At 41.0% G+C, this 22,437-nt stretch overlaps 1 protein-coding gene across 9 annotated transcripts in view; it reads right to left on the bottom strand.

Moving 5' to 3' along the window:
- The window catches only part of TRERF1 (transcriptional regulating factor 1), a 98,740-nt gene that overhangs the window by 68,522 nt on the left and 7,781 nt on the right, over positions 1–22,437 (bottom strand). For 8 of the 9 annotated variants that reach the window (XM_030269051.4, XM_030269053.4, XM_030269044.4 and 5 more), the window contains exon 2: positions 1,913–1,968. The gene's annotated coding sequence lies outside the window, so the exon portion shown is untranslated. Of the gene's footprint in view, positions 1–1,912; positions 1,969–18,374; positions 18,441–22,437 lie in introns of those variants that run through there. The other variant, XM_072927527.1, reaches the window with a different exon arrangement.

The following is a 22,437-nucleotide window of genomic DNA, read 5'->3' as shown; positions in this document are numbered from 1 at the left end:
AAGAAGGAGAAAAAGGACAAAACACACCCAATTTCCTCCATCTTGTCCTCTTTGAACCCCTAATCTAGAAACCTAAAATTTTACTCTTGCACCCGTGCCACACTTAATTATTACTCATATCAAACACTCAGAGCTTGTAATTCATCCTGTAAGATTGAAAACTCTTTTCCATGGACAGAGATCATAGACAGTGTCTCTCGGGGCTCTGTACAGGGGGGGTCCTGACCCCCTGCCAGGGTCCCAGGCCCTCCAGGACAGACAGAGGGAAGCCCTGGATTCCCACACCTTAACATGAGCATTTCTACCTGTCCCATTCAACAAGAGCACAAATAAACTGGTGGCAGTGCCACAGTGGGCACCGCTCAGCCTCCAGCCCCAGCAATGCCGCTGGCACGGTGCGAGGGGCGGTGCACAGGGTGCCAGTGCACTTGGGCTGCAAACTCTAAGAGGTCCTGTAAACAATTTTAATTACCCATACTGGTTGGAACACGTGCAAGTGAAGCAGCTTGTTTACATAACAAATGAGGTATGTGAGGTGCTTTGTGTAACAGTGCTGCACAGTGCAAGATCTCTCACCTGGAGAGCTGTGTTTACCTGCTATACACATACAAGACCACCTCTGTGTAGAGAGTAAGCCTTTAGATAAAATATTCATAACATGATCCAACAGTGGCATGAAAGAGGGTTTGAATGGACAAAATGTCTAATACTTGCAAAACAAAACAAAAAACCAAAACCAAAAAAAAAAAACAAACAGGCAGCCACCAAGTCTTTGATTCTTGAATACACCACTCAGTGCCAAGAGTCATTCAAAGTTTTCAGTTCTTGCTTGAGCAGCCACCCTCCAAAAATAAATCCACCCTCCTTGGAAAACAAAACATATATGAAAAAAGAACAAAAAAACCCCTAACAAACCAAAAAACTCAAGAGCGTCTACAAGAGCTAAATGTCTGAATCCAAGGAAAAAGTCATTTAGTCCTGATCCTCATACAATGGCATCATGCATTTATATGTTTCCATGACATTTTCCAACCAAAAGCCAAAAGAACAATAGGGATTTTTGAGGCCTGTAAATTGCACAGAACTCAGGAAGAAGGAAGAGACAAAAATGAAACAAACAAGTGATAGAGCTGGATAGCTGCAGTGTGGATTGTACATTGAAAGACAGTGACAATCTAGGCAAAACTATTTTTGTTGTTTGAATATGGCTCTCCCAACACCTAAGAGTTTGACAGACATCTATTTCCCTCTAATAGTGGAAACCTCTGAAGTAGAAACTGTAAGGAAAGAAGTATTCACTTAAACACTACCTTTTAAAAACACTATTAGAAGATTTTAAAAGATCAGCAAACTTGCAGTTTCCTTCAGCACATTAGGGACAGCAAATATTAATTTCAAACTCAAATTTAGAACATTTCTACTCATATATACTCTATTCTAATAGAAAACAGTCCAAATTTGAAAATACTGCAACATGAAAAACAAGTTTTAAAGTGTAGAACCTTGCAACAGCTCAAAGATCTTTTGAACTTTTGAATATCTGGGCCAGGGATGTGGGGGGAAGCAATATCTCAAAATGAAAGAAAAACTTCTCTACATCCTTTGTTACTTGAGAAAAAAAAAGCTCTAAAATAATAGCATGACTATCTTGTTAACCACTGTGCCTGCAAAGGCATCGCTTTTTGTCTTCTGGCCTTTGTACATCACTTCACCAGGAGAAAGAACTGGTCAAAAGCTGTACAGAACAGAGATGGTTTCTGCTCAGAGGCTTAGAGGCAGATTTAACTTAAAAATAATTATCACAATTATTTGCAGGGTTCTGCCAGGGAAAAAAAAAATGATCCTCAACCCAAGAAACCATGCAGTGTGACAGCTTTGTGTAGGAACATGTTTATCTTACCCTCTCTCTTACCTTATCAGACACATCTCCTCGTCCTATTCAAAATACAGCAAATCATGAAATTCCATCTGCAACAAAAGGAAAAGCCCATTAATACCTCCTGATAACCTTACAACAGAAGTCTAATAAGCAGTTGAAGAAAAAAGAAAAGTTAAACTTCTCCTGCTATTCCAGTATAATCTACACCCCAGGCAAGTCGCCCTCCCATTTGTGGCAATCTGGGAAGCACGGATAACAAAGGTATTAAAGACGTTGTAACATGTCCTGTAAGAAACACGCTCTTCCTCCTTTGGCAGGGCTAACAGAGGTGGCCAAAGCATGCAGGTTGTCCTGCAGAGTCATAAGTAAGTCTGCAGCATCCTCTCATTAAATTAAATGAGCATCAAATTGCATAATGTGAACAGCTGTAAAATGAGACCAACGGTAATGGCTAGAAATAATCCCAGTGGTGTTATACATCATGGAGACAATTTTCCATCAGACTATCAAACCTGGGTAAGCAGCACTTTTTATCTCCAGGCCAAGAAACTGTCAGCATGCAGCCTCTGTTAAAAAACAGTAAAGCATGCAAGAAATGGATGGAACAAAACTCTCATGCTCAAGTTTAAATGATGCCTACCCCAAAACAAGTACATTTGATTTCCTAACTCCTTTACAGACCAACCTTTCAATGCAACCAAGGATTTTTTATAATATAGGTAAACACGACAGTCTGGCATGCTTAGGGTCAGACGAAAGAATACCACACACCTAACCAAAAAATTTGCAACCTTAAAATTATCAATAAAATTTACAGTCTGAATAGACTCAGGCTCAAACAAACGCTTTGCCATGGCACTATGAAGAAGAGACAACATGACCTGCAATCCAGCCAGTCCATGAGTCACTAGGGCAGAAGAGAGACCTCCCATCTGGCAATCTGAAAAACTCTAAGAGTTTGCCGAGAGTGAGAAGTGTGAATCAAGGACCTAAAAAACCAAACAAACCAATCCCTTCACACTCTTTTAGCCTGTCCAGTGTCCTTCCCATGAAGTCCAGAAGCCTGTTAGTCCAGTGCCAGAGTGGAAAAGGTCAGAAATGTGCAATGGTGAAATGGCACACAAGAGAATACTATTAAAAAACCAAACAAACAATGCTTAATTTTCCAATCCAGTTATCTGGGGGAAGATACAGTGGGAATTCAAGCATTTGAAGCAAAGAGCTTTAATGTTTGCTGTAGTGATGCTACTAAAGGTATCTCTGTGCCTAAAGTAAAAAAACCTCACTTGGTTTTTTTTTTAACACTGAGCAGCTGCAGCCATGATGTCAACAGACCCCAGCAGGAACCCACAGGGGCTCAGTGCTACAGAGAGGTGACATCCTTCACCACTGCCATTTCCCCACCAGCAAAATGGGGATGGCAGCATGTGGGTCCCCAGCCAGCATCCAAATTGCCAGCTCTGGGGTGCCTCCTTTTTCTGCTAAGTGCTAAATAATAAACCTTTCATCCTGCAAATACCATTTTCTCAGATTATACTGATAATTATTAATTTTTTGGCATTACCAGAATAATATGACGACTCAATTATACCACTATGGGGTTTGTTTTCTTGGGTTTTTTTAATTGTTTGGTTAGTTTTTTGGTTTTTTCCTTAGGAAGAAGAGATGTTCTGTCCACATTACAGAAAGACTGAACAAAGAGAACCACTGACCAAGAGCCCACTTCAGTATCCCTACCCTCCTATTCCCCTGCCAACCCAGTAAAATTCCTCAGAGTACAACCTCTTCCTGCCTATTTTCAGAGCAACTGTAGCAATCATACAAGAACAATGGGGAAGTTTGTTTTACTCAAAGAGTAAATGTTTTGCAGTTTCCAATGTAAATATTTTAATTAATGGACTTTTTTTTTAACTCTCTACTGCCTTACTTGTGTTCACATTCACACACAGCCATCAGGACAGAAGCAGCACTCAACTGCTCTAATACAGAGAAGAAGAGAATACAACATGGAAAAATGACATGCTGACTTCAGAAAAAGCACCTTCATAACCAAATCAAAATTCAGTGGGCATTTGCTGGGGGACATCTGTTATAAGAATTTAAGAGAAGCAAGTCTGCTCTTGCTCTGTGTCCAGCCAAGGGCCCGTGTCAGTTCCCACTGAGACTGTGGGCCTATTTTCATAGGCAGCTTGTAGAAAACCACAATCCAATGTACTTTTGAAACAACATTATGTCAAATGACCAGGCTACAAGGAAAAAGTGATTTATCTTTCTGTGTCAAACATCAATATGGTGGCTCTTAACCACTCATCATTGAGCATCCACTTCACAGAAATGCTCAAATCTCCTCTTAATAATCAATAAACCAAGTGTTGCAGACTGTCAGCAGGATGGGACTCAGATTCACTCTCTCTAGGCCAGACTGTTTTGGTACTACAGAAAGTGGCTGCACTGAGATGCCAAGCCATCCTGCACATGCTCCCCGATGGCTTCTGAGGATCCAGGAGCACCCCAGGTCCAGGCAGCTCTTTCTCTTTGAACAGTGAGAAGAAACTATCTTCCTCCTCTGCCCCCAGACACCAGGATAAAGTTTGGATGCACTATCAGCAGATGGCTGGCATTCAAGATTTTTTTTTAAATTTTCTTTTTCAAATGAAGTAGGACACAGATGGTGACGTTTCTGCTTTCCCAAAGCCTGGAACATGAACATAGACCTGTCTGAGCTGAGAAGCTCAAACCCATAATACGTTTCTGGAGAGCTGCACAAATTACTGCACGGACCAGTTTAGCCTAAAGCAGTCCCACATGTGGCAGTATTTCCCCCTCCCTGCTTTTATCCAAATGGGAGGTTTTGTTCTTCTTGTACTGATCTCACCATACTTGATGCCTGTTAGCTACATCCTTTCAGAAGCTCAAACAAGCTCTGTAGAAATTCCCTGCCACTGTAAGCAATACATGCATACCCAAGGTAAAACCCTCATTGTACCTTTGAAAAAATTACCACATTGGTACTCTTCCACCACCTCATGCAAAGTGCTGGTTGCCCACCAGAATCTAGGCTCCCTAGATTCTGCAGTTGTCACAGCTGCTGTCCACACTGGCAGCTCCATCACCCCCAAGCCAGTGGCAGTGGCTCTTGGCTCATCACATCCCAATAGGCAGTGGCTAGTGGGAAATGATGGGAAGAGGCCCACTGCCCTCTCTCCTGCAGGAACTACTAACTGAAGAAGGAACAAGACTTCCCAACTCCATTTCATCGAGGACAAACCTTCCACAGAGCTAAATTTGTAAATGCTGGCTTATCAGCCACTCCTCATTTAGGATGGGGAACAGCAGGAGGAAGAATACCTGGCTCTTATTTGAGAGGGGCAAATTTGGCAGCAGCAGCAGATGCTGGGGACAACAAGGCCACTGCTGATCCTGCATATGCAGGCTGGTGTCATGCAGAAGGAAGCAGGAGCAAGCAGATACACCACTCCTCATGGTGAGAACCCACCATGGTACCTGACTCCTAGGCAGGGTAAATGGGCACCAAAGGACAATGGCAGAGAGAGCTCCCCTTGCAGCAGGGTCATTCAGAAAGATGTTCTTGCAAAACCCTTCCTTGTCCCTCTCAATGCCACAAAGTGAAAGTAAAACTCCTCATCTTACATTTGAGTGTTACCAACCATTGCTATGTACTAATACTGTAGACGTTTATACAGTATCAACTTCAGCTTCTACATCAGAAAAAACTTTCCTACAAAAAACCCGACAAAATAAACAAACCCCTCCCATCATTTCTTTCCCCATACTCCCAATCAGATTTTCTGGCTATACATGCAACATTAAAAAGAGAGTAAAGATCAAAGAAGAAAGTATCTCTGCTTGGAATAGACTTCTCAAAGTGTGTCAAAACACACTTTTCATGGAAGACCCAAGTGACAAGGGAGACTTTCCATGAAGCCCTCAATGTGTACAGACTCTGGAAAAGGAGATCTCCAAGCAAGTGAGCAACCTAAGGTTTATGCCAGTCCTTCCATCCTCCTCTCTAACCTCTTCTATGGAAACACTGCATTTGACTTCCTCATATGCCTATTTAACCAGCAATGTGAAACTTGCACAACCTTACCGGTGTCTCTGTGGTCTCCCCATCAGGGCAATGAGCAGAAACACACCCCAAAGGAGCAGAACATTCATAAGTCTCCCATGCCCACGGGATGGAAAAGCGAGTGGGGAGAGAACAGATGAATGTTAATCTCTCCTCCTTGCCGCCAGCAGCAGTCTGTACTCTCCCACGCAGACAAGAGGGAGGCTGTACAATTTGTTGAGGCCAAACTGTCTGGAAAAATGCAAGGAGAGAAAACTGATGGCGAATTCTCTTCTCTGTATCTTCTTGTACAGTAGGGAAAGTGAAAGTCAGTCATAGAGTTGCTGATAGAACATGAGACCACAGGGTCTTTAAGGGGCTGCTTTTATGCAAACCGCGGTGCTGGGTTATGGAGGACTCGAACAGTTAACATATTTGATGCCTAAAATATTCTGCTCACACACTGCTTGCACTCTGACTTCTTAATGGGAAATACTTTCATTGGCAGATTAAGCTTTTTGTCTGATCATAAGAAAACAAAAAGGACCTGATACCACTCCATTACGGATGTTAATTCACAAATGCAGGACTTCTCTCTAGCCTACATGACTCCAAACACCTACTTCCTAACCACGAGTAGGTAGCCAACAAGCACATGAAATACTGAGCTTGGAGCAATTGCCACCACAGACACTTCTTTAACTGATCTGTGCCTCAAAGGTGCCTGTCAGCACACAGGGCTGTACATGTGCCAAACGAGAGCAGGGGGGAGAAGCTCCAGGCAGGAAACAGAAGCTTGTCTTAGATTAGCACAGCTCACTCAAGTGTAGTGCTATGCTCAGATTTGGTTTTGATTTGCAAACCTTGCTGTCATTGGCTAAGAGGATGTTTCAAGTTTTGTTAAAATAGGAAAAAAAAAAAAAAAAAAAAAAAGCCGGAAAGCTGAAACAAACACACAAATGAAATTAGCCTGGCAGCAGTAGGTACCTTTAAAAACTATACAAGATGCATGTTTCTCAAACCCTCCAGCTGAAGGCAGCATCTTGGACCAGCACCTCCCAGGTCTCCAGCAAAACATATTCAAAAAGCAGAGAGAGCAAAAGGAGAGTCTCTCTGCTGCAGCAGTTTGAGAAATCATCAGTCACCTCTGATCTTTATTGAGAATCCCTCCCCACCAACCCCAAATCCATATTACAAATGTGTTGCCTGTTGAGGTATCTTAGAAATAAGCCAAGCCCAGGACAAACTTGGCTCCAAGGCAATTTCAAATGGTACTCTGGTGAGCTGGTGGCATGTTTCCAGTTCTCACTAGTAACTCCAGAATTAAGACTCCTGGAGTCACCATACTGCCTGAAGACAGCAGATCCTACCCTCAAATACACGTGCCAGCATTGCAGACGTGGTTTTGATGAATACCTGTCCAGCAGGAACCACTCCAGAGAAACCACTTGCTTACTCTAGCTCACAATAATCACAGTAACAGAGACCTACTGCAACCAGTATCCTGATGAGGGGCAAGGAGAAAGTCCTTTGGGTAATCTAGAGAAGGAATCTGAATCTTAAAGGGAAAGCTTCAGTGAAGAACGAGGGGGGGAAAAAATCCCCTATTTAATGTTAGCATTTATTAATGTTTAGCCTTCAACTGTGGATAAACAGAGAAGAATCTCTCTGCCTATGCACATATTTAAAAGACTGTTTACATATGAAGTCCAAAAGGATGTCCTCATTTTATAAATAATTTGATCTGATGACTACATCAGAAAAAAGTGCAACTTAAGGCTACATACAGAGGCAAAACACTTGGCTACTAATGTCTAAACATGGGGCGGGGGGGAGGCAAAGACTAAACATCAGAGTCACTAAAACTCAGCAAATGGTTTATAGTTGAAGCTAAGTGCATAACACAGTGCACATTCAACGTACACCAAACTGCAACTCTCCTGAAACGTTTGAAGCTGTGCTTGCCAGTAAGTCATGTAACTATTCAATATGAGAGTCTCCTAAATGCAAACACTTCCTCTGCTGCTTATACCTGACCACATAAGCCATCCAGCAGTGCCTTACTCCTCCCCTGTGGCAGGCACAACACGCATACAGCACACTTGTGGAGTCACAGGATCAGGCAACACACAGCATCAGGAGAAGCTGAGACTCCTCACGCACAGAAATGAGGAGAAAAGCTCCTCAAAAGATTTAATGTCTGAACTCAAAGCCTGTGGGTTTGTTGTCTTTTGTCACATGCTCCTGTATGTGCATATAGGTGGCTGTAGTTACACATGTGTGCAATTTGCTTAAGATCAACCACTCTGCAGAACAATGCACACAAGAAACTCTGTATTACCCTATGAAGAAATACTATTTCCAGGAAAAACTTCCTCTTCAGTTTAGCTGAATGCACAAAATTAGTTTCCAGGTTTTTTTTTCTCAACTAAGAACCTGTAAAGAGCACTGTAAGAATACTGTCAGCAGTCTCCAAAGAAAATCAAAGTATTTCCTACCCCAAATTTTTTACAGACTTCCTAAACTGAAAAAAGAATGAGATTTTTAAAAGAATGTTCTTAATTTACTGCTGCAAGCCATAATGCCAGGTCATACGCCACATAAATTGCCTCTTACTTTAAGCTCAAAGCATGCCCTTGTGCAATCAAGAGGCAAGGAATAGAGGATTAAAAAATAGGCAGCATACATGTAAGTTTGGTGGAGCTAAATTTTCTATAACTACTGATACTGTATACAAAGTATCTGATATTCACTATCAGTAAGGAATATCTCACAATGAAGTACAAATCTGTGATTTTAAGTAAAACTACATTTCTGACCAAGCAGCAGTGAGGACTGCAAGCATTTAACTTGAAATCAGCAAGCACACGTGGTAAGAAAGGCCTGCCAGGATGTGATCCTTAATTATGATTTCATCCTGCACAGCTCCCTTGAAAAAGGATCAGCTGAGACATCTTGCCCAAAGCAGCTTCTACAGAGCACAGCCCAACCAAAGAGAAGAGCAAGGGTGCCAAAAATAACAATAAAATAAGTTTTCCCCACAAGTAATGAGGTATCCCTTATAATTCAACCCTATAAAACCAGATTTGTCAAGTTCTAATTTAGACTGCAGCAATATTTCATTGTACCATAAATCTTCCTTACACACTAGTAAAGATGCCTAATAATTTAATATGCCATAATTTTATTTTTTTTAATCTGGAACTCATCAAAAATTGCCTGAAATAGGTATCTCTTTTACAGTCCACTTTACACATACCTACAGATTCCAAAATGTAACTGGTTTGTATTTTTTGCAAGGAAAACGGTTTGCAAAATGCATTTACATGTAGACTACCAAACGTTGTAATTATCTCTCTTGGGCTTCTTAGGTAGGTCAGTGAGCATGCTACAAAGGCTTCTATATTATCCATGATATTCATTCAGCATCATTTTCAAAAGCAGTACAACCTCCTTAAAGAACTACACCAACAAGTAAAATTTTTAGAAGAAAAAGTGGGTTTCCAGAGTCAGAAACTTTCAGAACTTTTTTTCTTTACTTTTCATTAAAAGTTTCACAGCCTTCTTTTTTTTGCTGAAACTGATTACTTCACAAAAATGCTGAATTCCAACCACCTCATGTACTTCTATTTCAGTGGATAACATGCATTTCACATAATGACTTCAAATTAAAAAAAAAATAGAAGCGGAAGATATTTAAAGGGGGGGGGCGTGAGATACTGCCAGTACTTGTTATAAAAATTTCTAATTCCCATTCCCTCCCAACTAATCAAGTCTGTAATAAAAGAAACACTATTTCAAAGCAGTTGCCATGTCTGTAAATGCCAGCACTGTAAAAAGTTAAAAATATAATCACATTGAGCGCTATGAAAAATACACATTTTTCCCCACAAAACAGATATGATGAAAACACCCCTAGAACTTTAAGACTGCTCAAAGTTTGAAAAAATAGTGATGTCATTATTTTCCTTCTGCTTCTGAGAAGTTTACATCCTTACTTCCTGCTGCCTCGCTTTACTTTTCTTAACCCAAGAAACACAGGACAGGCACCGCAGCACTGCAGTGCTGGGATCCCTGGAGAAGTCAGGACAAGCCCATTTTACATCTCACCAAGCCTCCCCTAACAGCAATTCAATAAAAGTTGCACTTCCAGAAGCTAAAATAAAAGGTGAACTGCCCTCTTATTTGCTATGTCTCTGTGAATACACAGTCCAGCTTTTCTTTCCTTTACCCTGTTCAATCAAGGGTCACAAGCAGTGTATGGAGAAGCTAATTCGTGGTCCTGGTCCTGCAAAAGCCCATGAGGAAAAGGTCCCAGAAAGCAGCTAAATGGGGAAAGCAGCTAAATGGGGTAAGCAGCAATGAAGACGTGCTGCACTACTCTGCTTATCGCATGATTGCACTCCCTGGCGTGGAGTCTTGATGCAGGGCTTAAGTCAAGATAGTGAGTGTCACAACCATTTCACAGCTTGCTGTCAGATCATAGAGACAATTTTAAAGACAGAAGAAATACAGGAAAAAAGTGGGTTTGTTTTTTTTTTCTTTTAACTTCAAATGCTTTACACTGGGACGAGGCATTGACAAAAGTGTTATTTTAGGTAACTGACTGACTCATTTTTTGCTAAAATTAAAATTTATCAACCAATTCCTAAAATGCCAGGCAATCTAAAAGCACTTCCCTGCAAAAAAAAAAAAAAAAAAAGCTGTGTTGATACTATTCAAGGAACTTCCTAACCTTGATTTTTAGGCTAACATATTTTATATTATAATATTTTAGGGCCAACCTTGATATTGCTCTCTTGATTTCTACACTGAAACAGCGACAGCTTTATTTTCCCCTTTACTTCACTTACCAAACGGCTGAGTTTTCTGTGCTGCACATTTCCCTCAGGGGTGCTCAGGCTGGGGTGCCCCTGGAGAGTGAAGCCTGTCTGTCTGGTGGGCTTCTCAGAGGCTGGGGCAGGGGTGAGGTTGTATTTTCCTTTTTCAAACGCTGGGACTAAGACTGATAATGGAAAACTGCTTAGGTAACCATTTCTCCCAGCATTCCCAGGAAACTGTCTGTCTGAAAAAGATATCTTTTAATTAAAAACAAAACAAAAAATCCCCCCATTAACCAGTTTGTCTGAGATTAATGCCCAGTTAGTTTTGCCACAGTTTTTAAGAACTGGGTTAGCTCTTCCGGCCAAGGAGAAAGTGAGGCCGGACTCTGAGAGTTGTTGGGCTGATAATGATCTGCAAAAACTCCATGAAGCCCAGCAAAATTATTCTGCATTTATTTATAGCTCCACCAATAAATGCAAAATCCGGTAAAAACGGTTTTCAGCTACTGAAACTGTACCATAAAAGCCATAAAAATCTCATTCTAGACAACTTCTGATATTTGAATTGCTCAAATAAAGAAAGGAACTATCTCAAGACCTGTTTTTCTAAATCTGCTTCCCCAGGCATCTCAGTTAATTCACTGCATTTACATTTAAACTTACCCCTGTTATTCTACTCTGTGCTTTGTATTTTACAACATCTGTAATTGTTTATATACATGAAATGCATATTAGAATTTGTTTATTTTTAAACAAGTGGCCACAGAAGTAATACAAATATCTGACCTTGCATTACCAACTCACCAATACTCCAAACAAGAATTTTTATTCACTTAGCATTCATCTTTAAAACATACACACATATTCCAAAGGAAAAACACACAAGAGAATACAAAATCTTCTCCTTAAGAGTAATATTTACTTACTAAGAAAAGTTATTTCCTTTAACTGGAACATTTTTATAGCTGGGAAAACAATTCATAAAGAATTTACTACATTCACATGCTTGTACATCTATTAGTTAAAATATTTCCCAAGGAAGTTTAACTAGCAGTTATGTCTAACATGCATGGTCATAACATACTGCTGTCCATAAAATATTATAAACAAAAGTGTATCCATAAACAACAGAAGAAAGATAATCTGTTTATCACACAGGTTCACTATCTCACTAATCATATTCAGCTTTTACAGCATTACAAGTGACAGTATAAATGTTTAACAATCACAGCTTTGATTATGTTTGTACCTAACAGACTGCATCTACTGCTTCCAATGCACTTAGTCTTGATTTTGAAATCAAGGTACACAAATTAAATTAATCGAATCCTCAACACTTACTAATCCTGTCTTTTCCACTGACCAGAAATACCCAAAACCAACCGATCTCCAGCACCTCTTCCCAGAAGTACCCTTTCTAGGTTTTCATATACAACAAAAGCTGGACTTTGGCAAACTTTGATGACTGCATTTTCGAATTAGAAGCCAGGAAATTAGTCATGGTAGGGCAGCATCTCTAGGGGACAGTTTGGGTGGCCACCAGCAAGATGTGTGTGTGAGAGGGCAAGATTGGTATCTACCACTTCCTCCCTCTGCCATAAGCATAAGAAAAACTGAGAAAGTCCTCCCTCACTTACTGTGGGCTCAACCCCAAGCACAGGGGAGGGCCAGTGCAGGTATTCCTCCATCATCTTCAGAAAGGGTAAGATCAACAGACCTGGTGGGGAAAACTCCTGGAAGCCAAAGACATGTGGTTGTGCCAGTTTGGGTAAACAGTGACTTAAGTGTCTCAAGAGAACTGCACTTGGGGACAATCAGACCTCAATCCCACTTGCAGGAGGACAATCCTTTCCAGTCACCAGCAGCTACACGACAGCTGTTTGATTCAGCAAGGTCATCCCAACCTCCTAAAACACAGCACACTCCTCACTATGGCAAACCCACAAAAATGGCTTCACACCACCACCCTCCCCCACACCCAATGGGCAAAGTAGGGCACCACCATGCCTCAAATAGGACACAGGAAATATAATAGGAAAATCTTGCTAGGTGGATTGGGGGTTTTCTTTAGGAGCTGGCTGAGCCCCAGTCCCAGCACAAAGGCTATGACCAGATGCCAGTGTATGACCAGACTCACTAAAAGCAGTGCTCTTCCCAAGGAAATTTTAGAAGCAGAAGCAATCCAATCCAACAGATTTAACCCGTTACACGAAGTGCTCACAGGCAGCTCAGCCTCTCCTTGCGGGCCCATTCTCCTCAGGACAGCAACGACAACCGCCATCACTACGATCTGCAGAAGGTCCATGGTGCAAGCAAGGAGACAAACATCCTGCTAGACTGAGGACATGTCCACCACTGGGAGGAAGGGGAAGAAATGGAAACTAGTGGCCTTAACTGCAGGATGTTCAAAGCTTAATGACCGGCTGCTCTGCCTACAGGGAGACAGGGCCACAACAGCTCTGTGAGCTTGGCACAGTGAGAGGAGAAGAACCTCATTTCTTTCCGAGGACATCACACTTCCTAAATGATCTCCAGCAGCCTCCACCCCACTGCAGCACCCTGACCTCACAAATGCCTTCCAAAGGCTGAAGTTAACGCTTTGGGCTGTGTTGCCTCTCTCCTCACACCTCTCACCAGGCTCTCCTTACATCACAGTGTTTGGCACAGGTTTGGGCACAGCAGCACTGCCCAGCACCCGGAGGTGAGGGAGCCAACAAGCCTGAGCAAGCCCAGGGGGAGGAAGAGGAAGGAGGAAACTTGAAGAGCAGGGAAGTGCAGAAGAGAAGAGATTCCTCAAACAGAAGAGCAGAGTTGGGATGCCAACCTTAGCTGGCAGCAAACAAAATTTGGCTAAACCTAACTAACCCACCTGCAATCCCAGTTTCAGTGGGGTGCTGACTTCAGACTTCATAGGAAACTAAATTATGCTGTTCTGCTTTATCCTCATTAACATAACTTGCTAATTTTTTTCAAAAGCAGAGATGCTAACTATCACTTCTGCTCAGGGCTGTATAACATAACTAAATGCTTTCCTTTTTCACGCTGAGAAGCACCTTACAAAAAAGATTTTAGCTGTCTATGCTTAGAAAAGTAAGCTTTAGTAGTTTCCCTTTAGCATCTCCACCACACAAAAGCTACACAGGTTAGAGCCCTTTTTCTGAAACTTCAGATGTTAATTAACAGTGAAAGAGCAATGTTAATAGCTTTGCTGTTTTTAAGCTTGCTGGGATCATTACTTTACTCCACATAGCAAGGAAAGCAGAAAATGTTCACAGTCAACAGCAAGAAGCTAGAACTGGCCCTGGGTCAGTAAGAAAAGGAAGAATTGATGAACAATGCAGGAACAATGAATTGGGTTATTGAGTTGTATGTACAGACATGACTGTGTGGCAGGGTGCATATTTTTACCACACACAAATGTGTCGTGAGTTGGAGTTTCTCATTTGCCTTCTGCCATGTTAATTTATGTAGTCTGCTCCCACAGACCCTACCAAGAGCCATGCTCTCCAACAGGCTGCACTGTCTCCTGGAGAAGCCTACTTTTGGCCCAAATAAGAGTTCACCACTTTTTTCTGAGTATTTTTGAAAGTAAATAAAGGGCATTTCCATTAGAAACAATTTTATCCCAGGATAGAGGATAGTACAACACAAAACTATACAGTGCTATTTGCATTTTAACCAACAGTTTCAAGATCCATCTTCTTCAGCTATTAAAAAAAAAAATCAAAAACATGCTGAGTGGAGGTAAAGCTTACACTTCAGACACACTACTTCTGATATTTGAGAGGTTCAGCACAGAGACTATCCCATAAACTCTCCAGGATCATATTTATGAGCACACGGACACATTTATTTCTTTGGATAGAAAACATGGAGTAGATGACCATCACATCACTGGTGAAAACTGCTATGTCATAAAATAGCCCACAGCTAGTGGAATTTATAAGTTCCTGCAACCAAGTAGCATGTGCCAAGCCAGGCAATTCTGATGAATTACATTAGAAGCCTATAGACTTCTCAGAAATAATTAATTTGCTCAGAGTTGCATCTGCACAAAGACATACATACACTAGCATTTCTGAAGGAAAATAAATTCTGACTTCTTACATTCATGTATTTCCCCTTGAGGATAAACCTGTAATATTATTAACTATAATAAAGCTCTAAAATGGGTGCTAAAATGGTGTTTGAGGGCAGCATCCATCAGACACTCCAAACACATATATAAGCTAAATTCTAGTGCACTATATAAAGGCAAGTTTCAGCTAGAAAGCTTTACTGTGATTTGTGGCACTTTAAAAGCACTCTTGTAACAATTTTAATAGTTTAAAATATTGGAGTTTAGTCCCAAAGAGATGTAGCTAGTGCTAAACTGCCATATTAATGGAATTTTTGCACCCTCTCTCTATGTTCTACTTTATAAATAAACCTCCAGACTTTTTATTGATTTCTTTTAACATGATAGATTGAGCCTCTCTGGCAGAGAGGGCGAAAGAACAGCATACAAAAAATTACAGGTTCACAGTTTGTGAAAGGGACAACAATAACAAAACTCCCAAGAGAAAACAATTACAACACAATGCATATATGCCTGTGTTCACTGCTTTCTGCTCTGCCTTGTGCATGTGTATGTATCTATGTATCTGCCATGACTTACTCATTAAATTCACCATGAGAAACAAGTAAAACAATCATGTACAGTTGCATAATGTGCTGTACATCCTTTCAGTTACAAAGCCTAAACTTGACTTCAGTGAGTCTGACTTGAGTAGCTCATGCTCTGAAGTGGTGCAGGACATGCCATCAAAATTTTTTCAAACGTTTGGTAGAAGCCCAAGGTCGATGTTCTGCAGATGCAGAAGTAAAAACATTGAAGGGAGTTTTTTCTATTGTATATATAGCATGATTTAGGGTAAGTTATACAGTTAGTTGGTCTTGGAGGGTCCTGTGCCAGACAGCTCACCAGGATACTGTCCTGCTGACCCAAATTCTGCAACCAGCTCTGCCCATGTGAGCACTGCCAAGTGCACTTCTGGTCAAGCTGTGAGATCACTCCTCCTCCTACGATCCAGCTCAGAAACATACTACAGAAACACCATGGCAGAATAAAAGCTTACTACCCCTGTGCACAGATGCCCACCCACAGGAAGGAGAAACTGTTAGTTTCTGACACAGAGACAGACCTACTTGAAGTCGTGTGATCAAATTCTCAGTTACCAACATTATGCAAGGGATAAGCAGAACAGCTCGTACCACAGGTTTCTTTCTTACATAGGAAGAACATGAAGGACAGCCAAACAAAAAGGAAACAGAATACTGGCAGCAAACTAAACTAGGTAAGTACAGTCAAAAATATTTAGCAGCCTTTTGCCTTTATCCTGTTTGGTTTATCTCTCCTTACTGCAATGTATTTTTTAAAATTTGGATCTGCTCACTATATATATGTGACTAGATTAAAAAGATTCCTTGAACACATGACTATGCAATATGATTTAAATTCTTTGCAAGATCTCACAAACTCCTGTGTGCTTAATTTTAGAAACAAGGACAACAAAAAAAAAAATCAAAAACCCAACAACGTCTGCCATTTCCATATGTGCTCTATATTTCACTAGTTCTTTACCAGAAATTAAGGGAAAAAAAAAAAAAAAAAAAAACAGACCAAAAACCTCCCCACGAAAGAATGTTAGGGGCATTATGTCTTTCCTGATATTTTGAAATACAAGATACTTCTGACTTGTTGGGCACCTAGACATCTGTTACATCCAGCTCTAAGTTCCCCCCAACTGAAACACAGAAGGAGTGGTAATTCAGAAAGCTATTTGTGGAAATGTGAAGATGATGTGACAGCAATATTATGGATACTGGGGGATTCTGGTTATGCAATTGTTATGCTGGTTATGCTCTGGTTATGCCCCAAAATGATTTTTCAAGTCCAGAGCGACTACAAGTCTCCCCAGATCTTCCTCTCGGTGGTTGTCTCTCAGAGGATGGAAGGAGATGCAACATCAGCAATTACTATCACAGCAATGAACCATGGGACCCAATGCACAAACATGCAATGTAACAGCAACCACTTATGCAACCTGAACAGCTCAGGATGATTGACAAACACTGAGGGACAGGCAGGTTCAAAGAGTGGGAGTCTGCCAGACTCGAGATCTCATGTCACATCTCCAACCAGCCCTGCACCCCAAGTCACCAAGCAGGGATGCAACACATATCCAATTCTTTTCCTGGGGCTGGTACACACATCAGAAGGGACTTTGTGTTTTCCGTGATTTAGCCAAACCACACATAAAAGACCCAAAACTTGACCTCTTGACTACTTCTTGAAGGTCACATCTCTGCAAGTGGACGGTGGAACTGAAAGACAAGCACCGCTACCAACCACACTGCTGCTCTGCTAGGAACACGACCTTCAGAGGCCGATGCTTTCAACCTGGTCTTTTTGCTGGTGCTTAACTCGCACAATTCTTTAATCCCATTAAGCATCTGATTTTCAAATACTGCTCCTCCTTGGCTCAGAGGCACCTGCTACTGACAATTATCAGAGAACATATGTAAGAAAAAAAAATAACATATGGCTATACAAATAACTGCAGCAATGAAGCGCTCCTCACAAGCTCTAGAAGAGACAAGTCATTGCAGCAGCTCCAGGGCGTGTGTGAGCACTGACCGCTCAAACACGTGGGGCTACACCAACATGTGCCCTCCCAGCACATCCCTCAGCCCTTCCCCCTGCATCCCCTTGCTCTTGGCTACAGCAGAAAAAGAGATGTAAAGAAATACAAAGTGTGTGAATGGATATCGGTAACTTTAGCATGCCGTGAGTCCAACCCTAAGCTGTTCCTGCAAGTCTTCCTGCAGGAGGTACCTGGAGGTCTCCCTGCCGTTCTCCTGGGGCAGAGGGCACTGATTGAGACACACATAAGAAGGGAAATCTCTCCACATCCATTGAAGTGTCAGATTAGTGTGTTTCACTGTGGTTTTTGTGCATTTTTTTTTAAGTTATTGGGATGAATCCCATCCCCATAGCCTCAGCCCTCCCAAAATAGTGAAAATAAATTTAAATGCTCTACATCTAGGACATTATAGCTGGAAATGTAGCAGGAGAGTTAGAACAATGGTTGTCCTTTTGTCTCTGTGCACACTGGTACCCTCACCAGCTCACTACCAAGTCTGCTGCACTCAAATGCACAAATTCAACATTTCTCCCTTTTCTTAATGTATTTATTTTTCCTCTGGGAAGTGACTTACTTTAAAAATTGCTTTATGATTAAAAAACACAGCAATCAACTTTTCAAAATGTCAACTTTAATTTGATTTCTGTTTCCCTCCTCCCAGGTCCTCAGGCTCTCACAGGAAACCCCCATGCCTCCATTTTACACTTTGCCACAGCTATAGCCCTACATCAAGCCCAGAAGAGCAGCCCCAAAACCTGGAGATTTCTGGTAGAGATGAGGAGCTCTCTACTCCCTGACACGGAGCTCAGCTTTGCACATGGGACATTCAGTGACAATGTAAGAGCTTTAGTTCAAAGCTTACTCAGTCTCACAAGAGCAGGTTTTGCCATGCAGAGGGCTGTGGGGACAAAACCTACCCAACAATGTGGCACAGCAAACTCCTGACCTGGTCACCAGAAGTGCCAAAAGGCACAGTGCCGTCCTTTGGTTGCTTCTGCTGCAGCAGGGATCCCGGGAACAACACAGCATTAGGGGCCATCCAGTCTGGCTGCACACACAGCAAGGAAATGAGCTACATTCCCACCAGTTTCAAAAGGCTTTGCACCAGATCTTCATTTCTCCTCGTTGCACAAAATTCAGGCATTTACGATGAAGTTATCGATGTGCCACAGTCAGCAAAGGAAGACTCGCAGCACAGAGCTAATGCTCAGTTAATAACCCAACAGGGAGGAGAAAAAATCTCTGAATTTAGCATGGCTGATGTAAGCTGTGATGTCATTTCCACACATAGGCTAGTGAAGAAAAAAAAGTCTTTTTTTTTTTTTTCACATCCAACATACAGAGATATGTAAATTGCTTGGCTTCCATTTCAAATAAACAGCATAAGATAACCCCAAAACTTAATAATGCTCTCAGCCTTTGCTCCTGCTCTTCAGAAGACTCAAAGCCTTCTACAGGATCAGCTCACTGGGAGAGCAGGAGCCAAACCACTTGTACAGGCACGCACCCTCAGCACCGTCCCACCCAGCAGTGCCAGCACAGTCTGGTTCTCACTCTTCAACACCATGTTTGGTTTTTTTTTTTTTTTTTTAATTTTGGAGGAAGTAATTTTAAACAAAGAATAATAAAAAATAAAGGATTTTTTTGTATGATTATGGCCAAAATTAATTATTCTCTAAGGACAGTTTAAACAAGCCAAGCAAAACAGGTAAGAAAATGAGAAGATTAGAGAGAAAGGACATCTTAGAATTATGAAAGATGCTCAGCTAAATTAACAACAACAACAAAAAAAAAAAAGAAAAAACAAACAAACAAAAAAAAAGCTTCATCCAAACAGAAGAAACTGCTGAAAGAACAATATGAAAGTACAAAAAATAATAAGCTTACTGAATTTGGGTAACTCAGGAAATGCTGTAGAATAATTTTACCGTTTTAAAAAATAATTACTTTCTTTAAATGAACTCCCCCTCTTTCTCCCCCCAAAAAGTAACTTCTTAATAGGAACTCTCCTGTAAGTGCTGTGCTTACCTATTATGCCAGTAAATAATTTCAGAACTTGAGAACATTTATAAGAAAATTCAACCTGGAGGGTAATTTTCCTTAAATTTCTGTTTGGCAAATGAAAATAGTGTTTTCAACAGATGAATATCCTTCCCTGTAATTGTTATTCTGTTGCCATCATGTAAATTGGTGTTTTACACAAATGCAGCTTGAAACCTACCTACTAAAAGAAAAACAACCCGAGATAAAACCAACCCTCACAGAACAGGGTAGAACAGTACTAATAACATGTAAGCACAGGTTTCTAAATAGTAAAAAAGAGGTCGTTGCATAATTTATTCATTTTCCTACTAGTTTCACAGATGAAGATAGCAGCACCATGAGATAGGCGAAAGATTTTTTTTGCCTTTAGCTTAGTAATTTACAAGCCTTTGAGTTTCACTGCGTTTTGTTGTTGTTGTTCACTGGGAAAATACTGTGGAAATAACATTTACCTGCATTCTCAGCGTACAAAGCTTGCTGAGCACAGCTCCATAGAGACACATCCCCGGCGAGCACCACACAGATTTACTGTAAGGTGGTGACTAATCCTGTACATGTATCACTGAGTCAGCCTGAAAGTTTGTTCATTCACTCAAACACCACTTCTTCCATTCTCCTCTCTCTCTGATCTGCAGGCAGGTGTGAAATCTGTCGTTCCTCCATTCAAGGAGGACTTCTTACTGCCAGAAAAGGCGAAAGGTGCAGGTACAAAAACTTGCTGCTCTTGTAGAGGATTGCCCTAAGAAAATGAACGCTTGCCTACACAACAGCATGCAAACAAACAGACCAAAAAAAGAAAGGCCTACATTTGCTTTCAGCAAGAAACTTCTGTGTATGCAAGGAAGGAGCCCTGCAGGGAGGCACTCTCCAGGATGCACAAGCTGACCCTGCTACTGGAAAAACTTCCCGGTTCCCACATTTGGCAATCCAACGTACAAAGAGAAATGCCCAGTTTAAGTTTTACTGGTAACAAAAGCAGTAGCAGAACCATGCAGGTACATAGTCTACATAGCTGTAGTGGCCACGTATGACTTTGCATTTGCTGAAGCCTAAAATAAGATGCCCCACTCCTTTGTTCTCTTTTTTTGTTTCGTGCAATTTACATAATTAGCAGTATGGATTTTCCAGAAATAACCTGAAAGTAAAAGTTCTTCCTAAAAAAAAAAAAAGAAGGAGCTGTTTATGCAAAGGATAGACCAGGGCTTAAATGCAAGGATTTTCCTTACATAACTGAAGCCCATCATCCACTTTGTAATTATGATACTTCAACTAGAGGAATACAATTATTACAGAGAAAAATAATTACAAGGAGCTGCCATCACTTATATGCAGACCCAACCTTGCACCTTCTTTCAAACAGTCACACGGGTAGTTCAACCAACTATAACAACAGTTGCTAGTCATTGCTACAGATGACTAAAAATTGAAAAATCTGGTCCAATACTGAGCACGCAGTCCGACGGAAGCCTTCCCATCAGCCAGCTTTACGTAGTAATCTATGTGCCATTGCCATATAACGTCTGCACTGCAACCTTATTCATTTTGGACCATCGCCTACTGGCTGAGAGGTGGCCTTTAAAACCAGATAAGCCCATGTTATTTTAATGAACCCCTACTTTAACTAACGATCAAGCAGTTAGCCTAGGGACTGTATGCTGACAGACTTCCAGCATCAAAGTACAGCTCCTTTCATAAATTAGAGTAATTCTGTGGTATTGGTCTATCGTTTATGTATGTGCATGTAACGTCCAGATTAAAACTTCTGAAAGTTGGAAATCGTTGAAATAAAAGTCTGCTAAGACTTTATTTTATCATTCCCACTCATGGTAAGCACTACCTTACTATGCAGGCAACCACATTTGGCTTAACTTACATTCTTTTCATTAACAAAACAGTACTTAATCCAATGTCTTTTTTTCTGTGAACCTCCCTTTTCAGGTGTATTATTTCTTTAAATCTAAAGCTGTTTTCAACTTCAAAGACCAACTTTTTACTACAAGCAATATAGAAGCAGTAAAATTCATCCTCTGCAATGCATCTTTGGTTTTCAAGTATATAAACGGCGAAATCTTTTTCGTTTTACCTGCAAGGCATATTCTCTTATTCATTCTCTTTCATTATAATAGCAGTAACTTTAGAAAAGTATTAAAGTTAATTATAAACCATCTCTTACAAAATTTCATAGTCCTAAAAAAAAACCTTTTTCTCACTTTAAAAAAATTTTGCCTCTCATTTTTCCAATGTTATCAATCTCATACATACAGCAGCAATACTTTTTCATTGTGATCCATGCTGCTCACATACCAATTTACTGAACTCTGACAGCATAAAACAAGCTTAACAGACCAAAAAAAAAAAAAAATACAGAGAATCACTGTTCACCATCACAACTAAGAAACCTCTTCAAGTCTTGGAAACACAGCATCAATGGAAGAATGAGGGAGCATTTGCCTGCCCATACTTCTGCAAATATTTTGGCTTAGAGGAATTACTGCCACCTTAAATGGAGATATGCTCCTACCATATTCAGAAATAAGTGTTTAATGTAGTTATGAATATGAATCTCACTTCTCCAGACATAAATTGCCTGCTAATTTAGAAACCTCTCTCCACTCCCCCACTCGGTACCTGATGCTTTGCCATGCAGACTTACGGAAACACATGGCGATGGTTTGCAGGGCATTCCTGCAGATGGGGACAGAAAGGTCATTAATGCCCCACTGCTTGTGCTCAGAGACACCTTCTAACAAAGCAGACACTTAGTTCCTACAACTTGTGTTACCTTGGCGTGATCAGGGGGCTGAAAGCCCTTCCAGACAGAGGCAAGAATGCCATTTCTGACACTCAAATGCCTCCATGAAAAGACTGCATCTTGCCTCGTTTGGCATGCTCCTGTTCACGGCAAGTGTGCTGCCAGAGAGAGTTAGAACTTCAAAC

This window comes from Taeniopygia guttata, chromosome 3 (genome assembly GCF_048771995.1).
Source record: "Taeniopygia guttata chromosome 3, bTaeGut7.mat, whole genome shotgun sequence".
Lineage (NCBI taxonomy): Eukaryota > Metazoa > Chordata > Aves > Passeriformes > Estrildidae > Taeniopygia > Taeniopygia guttata.
Note: the sequence above shows the minus strand (reverse complement) of the source record. Positions and strands in the feature narration are given on the sequence as shown.